Source organism: Choloepus didactylus, chromosome 18, assembly GCF_015220235.1.
Source record: "Choloepus didactylus isolate mChoDid1 chromosome 18, mChoDid1.pri, whole genome shotgun sequence".
Classification (NCBI taxonomy): domain Eukaryota; kingdom Metazoa; phylum Chordata; class Mammalia; order Pilosa; family Megalonychidae; genus Choloepus; species Choloepus didactylus.
The window spans coordinates 34116955-34132618 of record NC_051324.1 but is presented as its reverse complement, the minus strand read 5'-3'; the positions used below and the strand labels follow the sequence as shown (position 1 = coordinate 34132618).

The following is a 15664-nucleotide window of genomic DNA, read 5'->3' as shown; positions in this document are numbered from 1 at the left end:
CTGTGAGGAGGGCCCTTTTTTTTTTTTTTTTAATCCTTCTTTCTTTTTCTAAAACAATTACTCTAAGAAGCCCAATACAGAAAGCTTCAAAGACTTGCAATTTCGGCAGGTCAAGACAAGAGCAGAACTAAGAGAGCTCTGAGACAAAAGGCAATAATCCAGTGGCTGAGAAATTTCACTAAACACCACAACTTCCCAAGAAAAGGGGGGAGTCTGCTCACACCCATCATCCTGATGGACAGGAAACACTCCTGCCCATCGCCAGCCCCATAGCCCAGAGCTGCCCCACACAACCCAGTGTGACAGCAGTGCTTCAAATAACAGGCACACTCCACAAAACTGGGCGTGGACATTAGCCTTCCCTGCAACCTCAGCTGATTGTCCCAGAGTTGGGAAGGTGGACCAGTGTGAATTAACGAAGCCCCATTCAGCCATCATTTCAGCAGACTGGGAGCCTCCCTACACAGCCCAGCAACCCAGAACCGCCCTGGGGGGATGGCACTCACCTGTGACATAGCACAGTCATCCCTCAACAGAGGACCAGGGGGTGCACAACCTGGAAGAGGGACACACTCAAAACTCTCAGGAGCCATACACCAATACCAAGGACTTGTGGGTCAGTGGCAGAGACAAACTGTGGCAGGACTGAACTAAAGGATTAGACTATTGCAGCAGCTTTAAAACTCCAGGATCACCAGGGAGATTTGATTGTTAGAGCCACCCCCATTCTCTGACTGCCCAGTAACATGCCCCATATACAGGGCAGGCAACACCAACTACACACGCAAGCTCGGTACACCAATTGGACCCCACAAGACTCACTCCCCCACTCACCACAAAGGCAAAGCAAGGGAGAACTGGCTTGTGGAGAACAGGTGGCTCGTGGACGCCACCTGCTGGTTAGTTAGAGAAAGTGTACTTCACGAAGCTGTAGATCTGATAAATTAGAGATAAGGACTTCAATTGGTCTACACATTCTAAAAGAACCCTATCAAGTTCAGCAAATGCCAAGAGGCCAAAAACAACAGAAAATTATAAAGCATATGAAAAAACCAGACGATATGGATAACCCAAGCCCAAGCACCCAAATCAAAAGATCAGAAGAGACACAGCACCTAGAGCAGCTACTCAAAGAACTAAGGATGAACAATGAGACCATAGTACGGAATACAAAGGATATCAAGAAGACCCTAGAAGAGCATAAAGAAGACATTGCAAGACTAAATAAAAAAACAGATGAGCTTATGGAAATTAAAGAAACTGTTGACCAAATTAAAAAGATTCTGGACACTCATAGTACAAGACTAGAGGAAGTTGAACAATGAATCAGTGACCTGGAAGATGACAGAATGGAAAATGAAAGCATAAAAGAAAGAATGGGGAAAAAATTTGAAAAAATCGAAACGGACCTCAGGGATATGATAGGTAATATCAAACGTCCTAATATAAGACTCATTGGTGTTGCAGAAGGGGAAGAAAAGGGTAAAGGTCTAGGAAGAGTATTCAAAGAAATTGTTGGGGAAAACTTCCCAAATCTTCTAAACAACATAAATACACAAATCATAAATGCTCAGCGAACTCCAAATAGAATAAATCCAAATAAACCCACTCCGAGACATATTCTGATCACACTGTCAAACACGGAAGAGAAGGAGCAAGTTCTGCAAGCAGCAAGAGAAAAGCAATTCACAACATACAAAGGAAACAGCATAAGACTAAGTAGTGACTACTCAGCAGCCACCATGGAGGCAAGAAGGCAGTGGCACGATATATTTAAAATTCTGAGTGAGAAAAATTTCCAACCAAGAATACTTTATCCAGCAAAGCTCTCCTTCAAATTTGAGGGAGAGCTTACATTTTTCACAGACAAACAAATACTGAGAGAATTTGCTAACAAGAGACCTGCCCTACTGGAGATACTGAAGGGAGCCCTACAAACAGAGAAACAAAGAAAGGACAGAGAGACTTGGAGAAAGGTTCAGTCCTAAAGAGATTCGGTATGGATACAATAAAGGATATTAATAGAGAGAGGGGAAAAATATATATGACAAACATAAACCAAAGGATAAGATGGCTGATTCAAGAAATGCTTTCACGGTTATAACGTTGAATGTAAATGGATTAAACTCCCCAATTAAAAGATATAAATTCGCAGAATGGATAAAAAAAAAATGAACCATCAATATGTTGCATACAAGAGATTCATATTAGACACAGGGATGCAAAGAAATAGAAAGTAAAAGGATAGAAAAAAATATTTCATGCAAGCTACAGCCAAAAGAAAGCAGGTGTAGCAATATTAATCTCAGATAAAATAGACTTTAAATGCAGGGATGTTTTGAGAGACAAAGGCCACTACATACTAATAAAAGGGGTAATTCAACAGGAAGAAATAACAATCGCAAATGTCTATGCACCCAATCAAGGTGCCACAAAATACATGACAGAAACACTGGCAAAACTAAAGGAAGCAATTGATGTTTCCACAATAATTGTGGGACACTTCAACACATCACTCTCTCCTATAGATAGATCAACCAGACAGAAGACCAATAAGGAAACTGAAAACCTAAACAATCTGATAAATGAATTAGATTTAACAGACATATACAGGACATTACATCCCAAATCACCAGGATACACATACTTTTCTAGTGCTCACGGAACTTTCTCCAGAATAGATCATATGCTGGGACATAAAACAAGCCACAGTAAATTTAAAAAGATTGAAATTATTCAAAGCACATTCTCTGACCACAATGGAATACAATTAGAAGTCAATAACCATCAGAGACTTAGAAAATTCACAAATACCTGGAGGTTAAATAACACACTCCTAAACAATCAGTGGGTTAAAGAAGAAATAGCAAGAGAAATTGCTAAATATATAGAGATGAATGAAAATGAGAACACAACATACCAAAACCTACGGGATGCAGCAAAAGCAGTGCTGAGGGGGAAATTTATAGCACTAAATGCATATATTAAAAAGGAAGAAAGAGCCAAAATCAAAGAACTAATGGATCAACTGAAGAAGCTAGAAAATGAACAGCAAACCAATCCTAAACCAAGTACAAGAAAAGAAATAACAAGGATTAAAGCAGAAATAAATGACATAGAGAACAAAAAAACAATAGAGAGGATAAATATCACCAGAAGTTGGTTCTTCGAGAACATCAACAAGATTGACAAGCCCCTAGCTACACTGACAAAATCAAAGAGAAGACCCATATAAACAAAATAATGAATGAAAAAGGTGACATAACTGCAGATCCTGAAGAAATTAAAAAAATTATAAGAGGATACTAGGAACAACTGTATGGCAACAAACTGGATAATGTAGAGGAAATGGACAATTTCCTGGAAACATATGAACAACCTAGACTGACCACAGAAGAAATAGAAGACCTCAACCAACCCATCACAAGCAAAGAGATCCAATCAGTCATCAAAATTCTTCCCACAAATAAATGCCCAGGGCCAGATGGCTTCACAGGGGAATTCTACCAAACTTTCCAGAAAGAACTGACAACAATCTTACTCAAACTCTTTCAAAACATTGAAGAAAATGGAACACTACCTAACTCATTTTATGAAGCTAACATCAATCTAATACCAAAACCAGGCAAAGATGCTACAAAAAACGAAAACTACCGGCCAATCTCCCTAATGAATATAGATGCAAAAATCCTCAACAAAATACCTGCAAATCGAATCCAAAGACACATTAAAAAAATCATACACCATGACCAAGTGGGGTTCATTCCAGGCATGCAAGGATGGTTCAACATAAGAAAATCAATCAATGTATTACAACACATTAACAAGTCAAAAGGGAAAAATCAATTGATCATCTCAATAGATGCTGAAAAAGCATCTGACAAAATCCAACATCCATTTCTGATAAAAACACTTCAAAAGGTAGGAATTGAAGGAAACTTCCTCAACATGATAAAGAGCATATATGAAAAACCCACAGCCAGCATAGTACTCAATGGTGAGAGACTGAAAGCCTTCCCTCTAAGATCAGGAACAAGACAAGGATGCCCGCTGTCACCACTGTTATTCAACATTGTGCTGGAAGTGCTAGCCAGGGCAATCCGGCAAGACAAAGAAATAAAAGGCATCCAAATTGGAAAAGAGGAAGTAAAACTAGCATTGTTTGCAGATGATATGATCTTATATCTGGAAAACCCTGAGAAATCGACGATACAGCTACTAGAGCTAATAAACAAATTTAGCAAAGTAGCGGGATACAAGATTAATGCACATAAGTCAGTAATGTTTCTATATGCTAGAAACGAACAAACTGAAGAGACACTCAAGAAAACGATACCATTTTCAATAGCAACCAAAAAAATCAAGTACCTAGGAATAAACTTAACCAAAGATGTAAAAGACCTAAACAAAGAAAACTACATAACTCTACTAAAAGAAATAGAAGGGGACCTTAAAAGATGGAAAAATATTCCATGTTCATGGATAGGAAGGCTAAATGTCATTAAGATGTCAATTCTACACAAACTCATCTACAGATTCAATGCAATCCCAATCAAAATTCCAACAACCTACTTTGCAGACTTGGAAAAGCTAGTTATCAAATTTATTTGGAAAGGGAAGATGCCTCGAATTGCTAAAGACACTCTGAAAAAGAAAAACGAAGTGGGAGGACTTACACTCCCTGACTTTGAAGCTTATTATAAAGCCACAGTTGTCAAAACAGCATGGTACTGGCACAAAGATAGACATATACATCAATGGAATCAAATTGAGAATTCAGAGATATACCCTCAGATCTATGGCCGACTGATCTTTGATAAGGCCCCCAAAGTCACTGAACTGAGTCATAATGGTCTATTCAACAAATGGGGCTGGGAGAGTTGGATATCCATATCCAAAAGAATGAAAGAGGACCCCTACCTCACACCCTACACAAAAATTAACTCAAAATGGATGAAAGATCTCAAAATAAAAGAAAGTACCATAAAACTCCTAGAAGATAATGTAGGAAAACATCTTCAAGACCTTGTATTAGGCGGCCACTTCCTAGACTTTACACCCAAAGCACAAGCAACAAAAGAAAAAATAGATAAATGAGAACTCCTCAAGCTTAGAAGTTTCTGCACCTCAAAGGAATTTCTCAAAAAGGTAAAGAGGCAGCCAACTCAATGGGAAAAAATTTTTGGAAACCATGTATCTGACAAAAGACTGATATCTTGCATATATAAAGAAATCCTACAACTCAATGACAATAGTACAGACAGCCCAATTATAAAATGGGCAAAAGATATGAAAAGACAGTTCTCTGAAGAGGAAATACAAATGGCCAAGAAACACATGAAAAAATGTTCAGCTTCACTAGCTATTAGAGAGATGCAAATTAAGACCACAATGAGATACCATCTAACACCGGTTAGAATGGCTGCCATTAAACAAACAGGAAACTACAAATGCTGGAGGGGATGTGGAGAAATTGGAACTCTTATTCATTGTTGGTGGGACTGTATAATGGTTCACCACTCTGGAAGTCAGTCTGGCAGTTCCTTAGAAAACTAGATATAGAGTTACCATTCGATCCAGTGATCGCACTTCTCGGTATATACCCGGAAGATCGGAAAGCAGTGACACGAACAGATATCTGCACGCCAATGTTCATGGCAGCATTATTCACAATTGCCAAGAGATGGAAACAACCCAAATGTCCTTCAACAGATGAGTGGATAAAGAAAATGTGGTATATACACACGATGGAATACTATACGGCAGTAAGAAGGAACGATCTGGTGAAACATATGACAACATGGATGAACCTTGAAGACATAATGCTGAGCGAAATAAGCCAGGCACAAAAAGAGAAATATTATATGCTACCACTAATGTGAACTTTGAAAAATGTAAAACAAATGGTTTATAATGTAGAATGTAGGGGAACTAGCAATAGAGAGCAATTAAGGAAGGGGGAACAGTAATCCAAGAAGAACAGATATGCTATTTAACGTTCTGGGGATGCCCAGGAATGACTATGGTCTGTTAATTTCTGATGGATATAGTAGGAACAAGTTCACAGAAATGTTGCTATATTATGTAACTTTCTTGGGGTAAAGCAGGAACAGGTTGGAAGTAAAGCAGTTATCTTAGGTTAGTTGTCTTTTTCTTACTCCCTTGTTATGGTCTCTTTGAAATGTTCTTTTATTGTATGTTTTTTGTTTTTTTTTTTAATTTTTTTTTCCATACAGTTGATTTAAAAAGGAAAAAAAGGTTAAAAAAAAAAAAAAAAAAAAAAAAGGAAAAAAAAATGTAGTGCCCCCTTGAGGAGCCTGTGGAGAATGCAGGGGTATTCGCCTACCCCACCTCCATGGTTGCTAACATGACCACAGACATAGGGGACTGGTGGTTTGATGGGTTGAGCCCTCTACCACAGGTTTTACCCTTGGGAAGACAGGTGCTGCAAAGGAGAGGCTATGCCTCCCTATGGCTGTGCCTAAGAGCCTCCTCCCGAATGCCTCTTTGTTGCTCAGATGTGGCCCTGTCTCTCTAGCTAAGCCAACTTGAAAGGTGAAATCACTGCCCTCCCCCCTACGTGGGATCAGACACCCAGGGGAGTGAATCTCCCTGGCAACGTGGAATATGACTCCCGGGGAGGAATGTAGACCTGGCATCGTGGGACGGAGAATATCTTCTTGACCAAAAGGGGGATGTGAAAGGAAATGAAATAAGCTTCAGTGGCAGAGAGATTCCAAAAGGAGCCGAGAGGCCACTCTGGTGGGCACTCTTATGCACAATTTAGACAACCCTTTTTGGGTTCTAAAGAATTGGGGTAGCTGGTGGTGGATACCTGAAACTATCAAACTACAACCCAGAACCCATGAATCTCGAAGACAGTTGTATAAAAATGTAGCTTATGAGGGGTGATAAGGGGATTGGGAAAGCCATAAGGACCACACTCCACTTTGTCTAGTTTATGGATGGATGAGTAGAAAAATAAGGGAAGGAAACAAACAGACAAAGGTACCCAGTGTTCTTTTTTACTTCAATTGCTCTTTTTCACTCTAATTATTATTCTTGTTATTCTTGTGTGTGTGCTAATGAAGGTGTCAGGGATTGATTTGGGTGATGAATGTACAGCTATGTAATGGTACTGTGAACAATCGAAAGTACGATTTGTTTTGTATGACTGCGTGGTATATGAATATATCTCAATAAAATGAAGATTTAAAAAAAAAAAAAAAAAAGACATAATGCTGAGCAAAATAAGCCAGGCACAAAAAGAGAGATATTGTATGTTACCACTAATGTGAATTCTGTGAAAAATGTACAATGTTTTATACTGTAGAATGTAGGGGACCTAGAGATACCAATTAGTGGAGGGGGAATGATAATCTAATAAGAACAGATAAACTATGGAGGGTAATCTCAATGTTATGGGAATGCTCAGGAATGATTATGGTTTGTAAACTTTCTTGGATATAGTAAGATCATGTTGGAAACAAGAGTTATTTTAGGTTTTTTTTTTCTCTTATTCCTTTGATTTCTTAGGGGTTGTTAATTTTCTTGGGGTATGGTAGGAACATGTTGGAAGCAATGTAGTTATTTTAGATTATTTGTTTTTCTTACTCCTCTGTTTGGACATGGTTTATTAATTTTCTTGGGGTATGGTAGGAACATAATGGAAGCAAAGTAGGTATTTTAGGTTATTTGTTTTCCTTAATCCATTGCTTTGTTTGAAATGTTGTGGGGTTTTTTTGGTTGTTGTTTGGCTGTTTGTTTATAATTTTTTGATCAACAAAGTTAAAAAATTGGAAAAAAAATCAGTAGAAAAATGGGAGTAAAAACTAAATGACAAATAGGGTGGGATGGGAGGATGGTTTGGGTATTCTCTTTTCACTTTTATTTTTTATTCTTATTCTGATTCTTTCTGATGTAAGGAAAATGTTCAGAAATAGATTGTGGTGATGAACGCATAACTATATGATCATACTGTAAACAGTTGATTGTATACCATGGATGACTGTATGGTTTGTGAATATATTTCAATAAAACTGAATTTAAAAAAAAAAAAGAAGGGAAAGTTAAAAAAGAAAAACAAGGAAAAAAAAAAAGATGCAGTGCCCCCTTGAGGAGCCTGTGGAGAATGCAGGGGTATTCACCTACCCCACCTCCATGGTTGCTAACATGACCACAGACATAGGGGACTGGTGGTTTGATGGGTTGAGCCCTCTACCACAGGTTTTACCCTTGGGAAGACGGTTGCTGCAAAGGAGAGGCTAGGCCTCCCTATGGCTGTGCCTAAGAGCCTCCTCCCGAATGCCTCTTTGTTGCTCACATGTGGCCCTGTCTCTCTAGCTAAGCCAACTTGAAAGGTGAAATCACTGCCCTCCCCCCTACGTGGGATCAGACACCCAGGGGAGTGAATCTCCCTGGCAACGTGGAATATGACTCCCGGGGAGGAATGTAGACCTGGCATCGTGGGACGGAGAACATCTTCTTGACCAAAAGGGGGATGGTGAAAGGAAATGAAATAAGCTTCAGTGGCAGAGAGATTCCAAAAGGAGCCGAGAGGTCACTCTGGTGGGCAATCTTATGCACACTTTAGACAACCCTTTTTAGGTTCTAAAGAATTGGGGTAGCTGGTGGTGGATACCTGAAACTATCAAACTACAACCCAGAACCCATGAATCTTGAAGACAGTTGTATAAAAATGTAGCTTATGAGGGGTGACAATGGGATTGGGAAAGCCATAAGGACAACACTCCACTTTGTCTAGTTTATGGATGGATGAGTAGAAAAATAGGGGAAGGAAACAAACAGACAAAGGTACCCAGTGTTCTTTTTTACTTCAATTGCTCTTTTTCACTCTAATTATTATTCTTGTTATTTTTGTGTGTGTGCTAATGAAGGTGTCAGGGATTGATTTGGGTGATGAATGTACCACTATGTAATGGTACTGTAAACAATCGAAAGTAAGATTTGTTTTGTATGACTGCGTGGTATGTGAATATATCTCAATAAAATGAAGATTAAACAAAAAAAAAAAAAGACTACAAAGGATATCAAGAAGACCCTAGAGAGCATAAAGAAGACATTGCAAGACTAAATAAAAAAATAGATGAGCTTATGGAAATTAAAGAAACTGCTGACCAAATTAAAAAGATTCTGGACACTCATAGTACAAGACTAGAGGAAGTTGAACAACGAATCAGTGACCTGGAAGATGACAGAATGGAAAATGAAAGCATAAAAGAAAGAATGGGGAAAAAACTTGAAAAAATCGAAACGGACCTCAGGGATATGATAGGTAATATCAAATGTCCTAATATAAGATTCATTGGTGTTCCAGAAGGGGAAGAAAAGGGTAAAGGTCTAGGAAGAGTATTCAAAGAAATTGTTGGGGAAAACTTCCCAAATCTTCTAAACAACATAAATACACAAATCATAAATGCGCAGCAAACTCCAAATAGAATAAATCCAAATAAACCCACTCCGAGACATATTCTGATCACACTGTCAAACACAGAAGAGAAGGAGCAAGTTCTGAAAGCAGCAAGAGAAAAGCAATTCACAACATACAAAGGAAACAGCATAAGACTAAGTAGTGACTACTCAGCAGCCACCATGGAGGCGAGAAGGCAGTGGCACGATATATTTAAAATTCTGAGTGAGAAAAATTTCCAACCAAGAATACTTTATCCAGCAAAGCTCTCCTTCAAATTTGAGGGAGAGCTTAAATTTTTCACAGACAAACAAATGCTGAGAGAATTTGCTAACAAGGGACCTGCCCTACTGGAGATACTAAAGGGAGCCCTACAGACAGAGAAACAAAGAAAGGACAGAGAGACTTGGAGAAAGGTTCAGTACTAAAGAGATTCGGTATGGGTACAATAAAGGATATTAATAGAGAGAGGGGGAAAATATGACAAACATAAACCAAAGGATAAGATGGCTGATTCAAGAAATGCCTTCACGGTTATAACGTTGAATGTAAATGGATTAAACTCCCCTATTAAAAGATATAGATTCGCAGAATGGATCAAAAAAAATGAACCATCAATACGTTGCATACAAGAGACTCATCTTAGACACAGGGACACAAAGAAATTGAAAGTGAAAGGATGGAAAAAAATATTTCATGCAAGCTACAGCCAAAAGAAAGCAGGTGGAGCAATATTAATCTCAGATAAAATAGACTTTAAATGCAGGGATGTTTTGAGAGACAAAGAAGGCCACTACATACTAATAAAAGGGGCAATTCAACAAGAAGAAATAACAATCGTAAATGTCTATGCACCCAATCAAGGTGCCACAAAATACATGAGAGAAACACTGGCAAAACTAAAGGAAGCAATTGATGTTTCCACAATAATTCTGGGACACTTCAACACATCACTCTCTCCTATAGATAGATCAACCAGACAGAAGACCAATAAGGAAATTGAAAACCTAAACAATCTGATAAATGAGTTAGATTTAACAGACATATACAGGACATTACATCCCAAATCACCAGGATACACATACTTTTCTAGTGCTCATGGAACTTTCTCCAGAACAGATCATATGCTGGGACATAAAACAAGCCACAGTAAATTTAAAAAGATTGAAATTATTCAAAGCACATTCTCTGACCACAATGGAATACAATTAGAAGTCAATAACCATCAGAGACTTAGAAAATTCACAAATACCTGGAGGTTAAACAACACACTGCTAAACAATCAGTGGGTTAAAGAAGAAATAGCAAGAGAAATTGCTAAATATATAGAGACGAATGAAAATGAGAACACAACATACCAAAACCTATGGGATGCAGCAAAAGCAGTGCTAAGGGGGAAATTTATAGCACTAAACACATATATTAAAAAGGAAGAAAGAGCCAAAATCAAAGAACTAATGGATCAACTGAAGAAGCTAGAAAATGAACAGCAAACCAATCCTAAACCAACTACAAGAAAAGAAATAACAAGGATTAAAGCAGAAATAAATGACACAGAGAACAAAAAAACAATAGAGAGGATAAATATCACCAAAAGTTGGTTCTTTGAGAAGATCAACAAGATTGACAAGCCCCTAGCTAGACTGACAAAATCAAAAAGAGAGAAGACCCATATAAACAAAATAATGAATGAAAAAGGTGACATAACTGCAGATCCTGAAGAAATTAAAAAAATTATAAGAGGATACTAGGAACAACTGTATGGCAACAAACTGGATAATGTAGAGGAAATGGACAATTTCCTGGAAACATATGAACAACCTAGACTGACCACAGAAGAAATAGAAGACCTCAACCAACCCATCACAAGCAAAGAGATCCAATCAGTCATCAAAAATCTTCCCACAAATAAATGCCCAGGGCCAGATGGCTTCACAGGGGAATTCTACCAAACTTTCCAGAAAGAACTGACAACAATCTTACTCAAACTCTTTCAAAACATTGAAGAAAATGGAACACTACCTAACTCATTTTATGAAGCTAACATCAATCTAATACCAAAACCAGGCAAAGATGCTACAAAAAACGAAAACTACCGGCCAATCTCCCTAATGAATATAGATGCAAAAATCCTCAACAAAATACCTGCAAATCGAATCCAAAGACACATTAAAAAAAATCATACACCATGACCAAGTGGGGTTCATTCCAGGCATGCAAGGATGGTTCAACATAAGAAAATCAATCAATGTATTACAACACATTAACAAGTCAAAAGGGAAAAATCAATTGATCATCTCAGTAGATGCTGAAAAAGCATTTGACAAAATCCAACATCCGTTTCTGATAAAAACACTTCAAAAGGTAGGAATTGAAGGAAACTTCCTCAACATGATAAAGAGCATATATGAAAAACCCACAGCCAGCATAGTACTCAATGGTGAGAGACTGAAAGCCTTCCCTCTAAGATCAGGAACAAGACAAGGATGCCCGCTGTCACCACTGTTATTCAACATTGTGCTGGAAGTGCTAGCCAGGGCAATCCGGCAAGACAAAGAAATAAAAGGCATCCAAATTGGAAAAGAAGAAGTAAAACTGTCATTGTTTGCAGATGATATGATCTTATATCTAGAAAACCCTGAGAAATCGATGATACAGCTACTACAGCTAATAAAGAAATTTAGCAAAGTAGCGGGATACAAGATTAATGCACATAAGTCAGTAATGTTTCTATATGCTAAAAATGAACAAACTGAAGAGACACTCAAGAAAAAGATACCATTTTCAATAGCAACTAAAAAATCAAGTACCTAGGAATAAACTTAACCAATGATGTAAAAGACCTATACAAAGAAAACCACATAACTCTACTAAAAGAAATAGAAGGGAACCTTAAAAGATGGAAAAATATTCCATGTTCATGGATAGGAAGGCTAAATGTCATTAAGATGTCAATTCTACCCAAACTCATCTACAGATTCAATGCAATCCCAATCAAAATTCCAACAACCTACTTTGCAGACTTGGAAAAGCTAGTTATCAAATTTATTTGGAAAGAGAAGATGCCTCAAATTGCTAAAGACACTCTAAAAAAGAAAAACGAAGTGGGAGGACTTACACTCCCTGACTTTGAAGCTTATTATAAAGCCACAGTTGTCAAAACAGCATGGTACTGGCACAAAGATAGACATATAGATCAATGGAATCGAATTGAGAATTCAGAGATAGACCCTCGATCTATGGCCGACTGATCTTTGATAAGGCCCCCAAAGTCACTGAACTGAGTCATAATGATCTTTTCAACAAATGGGGCTGGGAGAGTTGGATATCCATATCCAAAAGAATGAAAGAGGACCCCTATCTCACACCCTACACAAAAATTAACTCAAAATGAACCAAAGATCTCAATATAAAAGAAAGTACCATAAAACTCCTAGAAGATAATGTAGGAAAACATCTTCAAGACTTTGTATTAGGTGGCCACTTCCTAGACTTTACATCTAAAGCACAAGCAACAAAAGAAAAAATAGATACATGGGAACTCCTCAAGCTTAGAAGTTTCTGCACCTCAAAGGAATTTCTCAAAAAGGTAAAGAGGCAGCCAACTCAATGGGAAAAAATTTTTGGAAACCATGTATCTGACAAAAGACTGATATCTTGCATATATAAAGAAATCCTACAACTCAATGACAATAGTACAGACAGCCCAATTATAAAATGGGCAAAAGATATGAAAAGACAGTTCTCTGAAGAGGAAATACAAATGGCCAAGAAACACATGAAAAAATGTTCAGCTTCACTAGCTATTAGAGAGATGCAAATTAAGACCACAATGAGATACCATCTAACACCGGTTAGAATGGCTGCCATTAAACAAACAGGAAACTACAAATGCTGGAGGGGATGTGGAGAAATTGGAACTCTTATTCATTGTTGGTGGGACTGTATAATGGTTCAGCCACTCTGGAAGTCAGTCTGGCAGTTCCTTAGAAAACTAGATATAGAGCTACCATTCGATCCAGCGATTGCACTTCTCGGTATATACCCGGAAGGTCGGAAAGCAGTGACACGAACAGATATCTGCATGCCAATGTTCATAGCAGCATTATTCACAATTGCCAAGAGATGGAAACAACCCAAATGTCCTTCAACAGATGAGTGGATAAAGAAAATGTGGTATATACACACGATGGAATACTACACGGCAGTAAGAAGGAACAATCTCGTGAAACATATGACAACATGGATGAACCTTGAAGACATAATGCTGAGCAAAATAAGCCAAGCACAAAAAGAGAAATATTATATGCTACCACTAATGTGAACTTTGAAAAATGTAAAACAAATGGTTTATAATGTAGAATGTAGGGGAACTAGCAATAGAGAGCAATTAAGGAAGGGGGAACAATACTCCAAGAAGAACAGCTAAGCTATTTAACATTCTGGGGATGCCCAGGAATGACTATGGTCTGTTAATTTCTGATGGATATAGTAGGAACAAGTTCACAGAAATGTTGCTATATTAGGTAACTTTCTTGGGGTAAAGTAGGAACATGTTGGAAGTTAAGCAGTTATCTTAGGTTAGTTGTCTTTTTCTTACTCCCTTGTTATGATCTCTTTGAAATGTTCTTTTATTGTATGTTTGTTTTCTTTTTAACTTTTTTTTCACACAGTTGATTTAAAAAAGAAGGGAAAGTTAAAAAAAAAAAAAAGAAAGAAAGAAAAACAAGGAAAAAAAAATGATGTAGTGCCCCCTTGAGGAGCCTGTGGAGAATGCAGGGCTATTCGCCTACCCCACCTCCATGGTTGCTAACATGACCACAGACATAGGGGACTGGTGGTTTGATGGGTTGAGCCCTCTACCATAAGTTTTACCCTTGGGAAGACGGTTGCTGCAAAGGAGAGGCTAGGCCTCCCTGTATTTGTGCCTAAGAGTCTCCTCCTGAATGCCTCTTTGTTGCTCAGATGTGGCCCTCTCTCTCTGGCTAAGCCAACTTGAAAGGTGAAATCACTGCCCTCCCCACTACGTGGGATCAGACACCCAGGGAAGTGAATCTCCCTGGCAACGTGGAATATGACTCCCGGGGAGGAATGTAGACCCGGCATCGTGGGACGGAGAACATCTTCTTGACCAAAAGGGGGATGTGAAAGGAAATGAAATAAGCTTCAGTGGCAGAGAGATTCCAAAAGGAGCCGAGAGATCACTCTGGTGGGCACTCTTACGCACACTTTAGACAACCTTTTTTAGGTTCTAAAGAATTGGGGTAGCTGGTGGTGGATACCTGAAACTATTAAACTACAACCCAGAACCCATGAATCTCGAAGACAGTTGTATAAAAATATAGCTTATGAGGGGTGACAGTGGGATTGGGAATGCCATAAGGACCAAACTCCACTTTGTCTAGTTTATGGATGGATGTGTAGAAAAGTAGGGGAAGGAAACAAACAGACAAAGGTACCCAGTGTTCTTTTTTACTTCAATTGCTCTTTTTCACTCTAATTATTATTCTTGTTATTTTTGTGTGTGTGCTAATGAAGGTGTCAGGGATTGATTTAGGTGATGAATGTACAACTATGTAATGGTACTGTAAACAATCGAAAGTACCATTTGTTTTGTATGACTGCGTGGTATGTGAATATATCTCAATAAAATGATGATTAAAAAAAAAAAAAAAAAAAAAAAAGAGGATGAAACATATACAGAAGCTAGGAGATGAAATTCAGAGAAAAGCCCCAGAGAAGCTAAAACAGGGCCCACAGAGATGCTAAGAGGAAGGTGCTGAAGCCAGAAGCTGAAAGCAATGAAACCCAGGAGAGAAGGACCAGCAGATGTCACCATGTACCTTTCCATGTGACAGAAGCGCCCCAGATGCTAGCTGCCTGTCTTCAAAGTCCAGAGGAAGAGGCATATCATCTGACAACTGAGGATCCCATCAAAACACAACCAAGCTCTGAGCTGAGAGGAAGGGCAGATGCTTTTCCTCCCAGTTCTTCACCATTCTGACCCACTGCAGTGCCTCAGGAGAGCCAGAAGCCAACACGTCCATGTGTCCCCAAGGCTGGGAACACACCACATTCCTCACACACATCATCCCATTCGATCTTCACCAGAACCCTGGCGACTGGGCTCTTGCCCCACTGTACAGGTGAGACACCTGAAATTTAGAGAGGCCACCTGTCCCAGGGCCCACAGCTCCATGACAGAACCCAGGCTGAAAGCCAGTGCTTTCCATC

General features: G+C 38.6%; 1 protein-coding gene across 6 annotated transcripts in view; it reads right to left on the bottom strand.

Moving 5' to 3' along the window:
• Nucleotides 1-15664, bottom strand: part of BCAS3 (BCAS3 microtubule associated cell migration factor) — a 799405-nt gene that overhangs the window by 737758 nt on the left and 45983 nt on the right. The gene's annotated exons all lie outside the window — the stretch shown is intronic.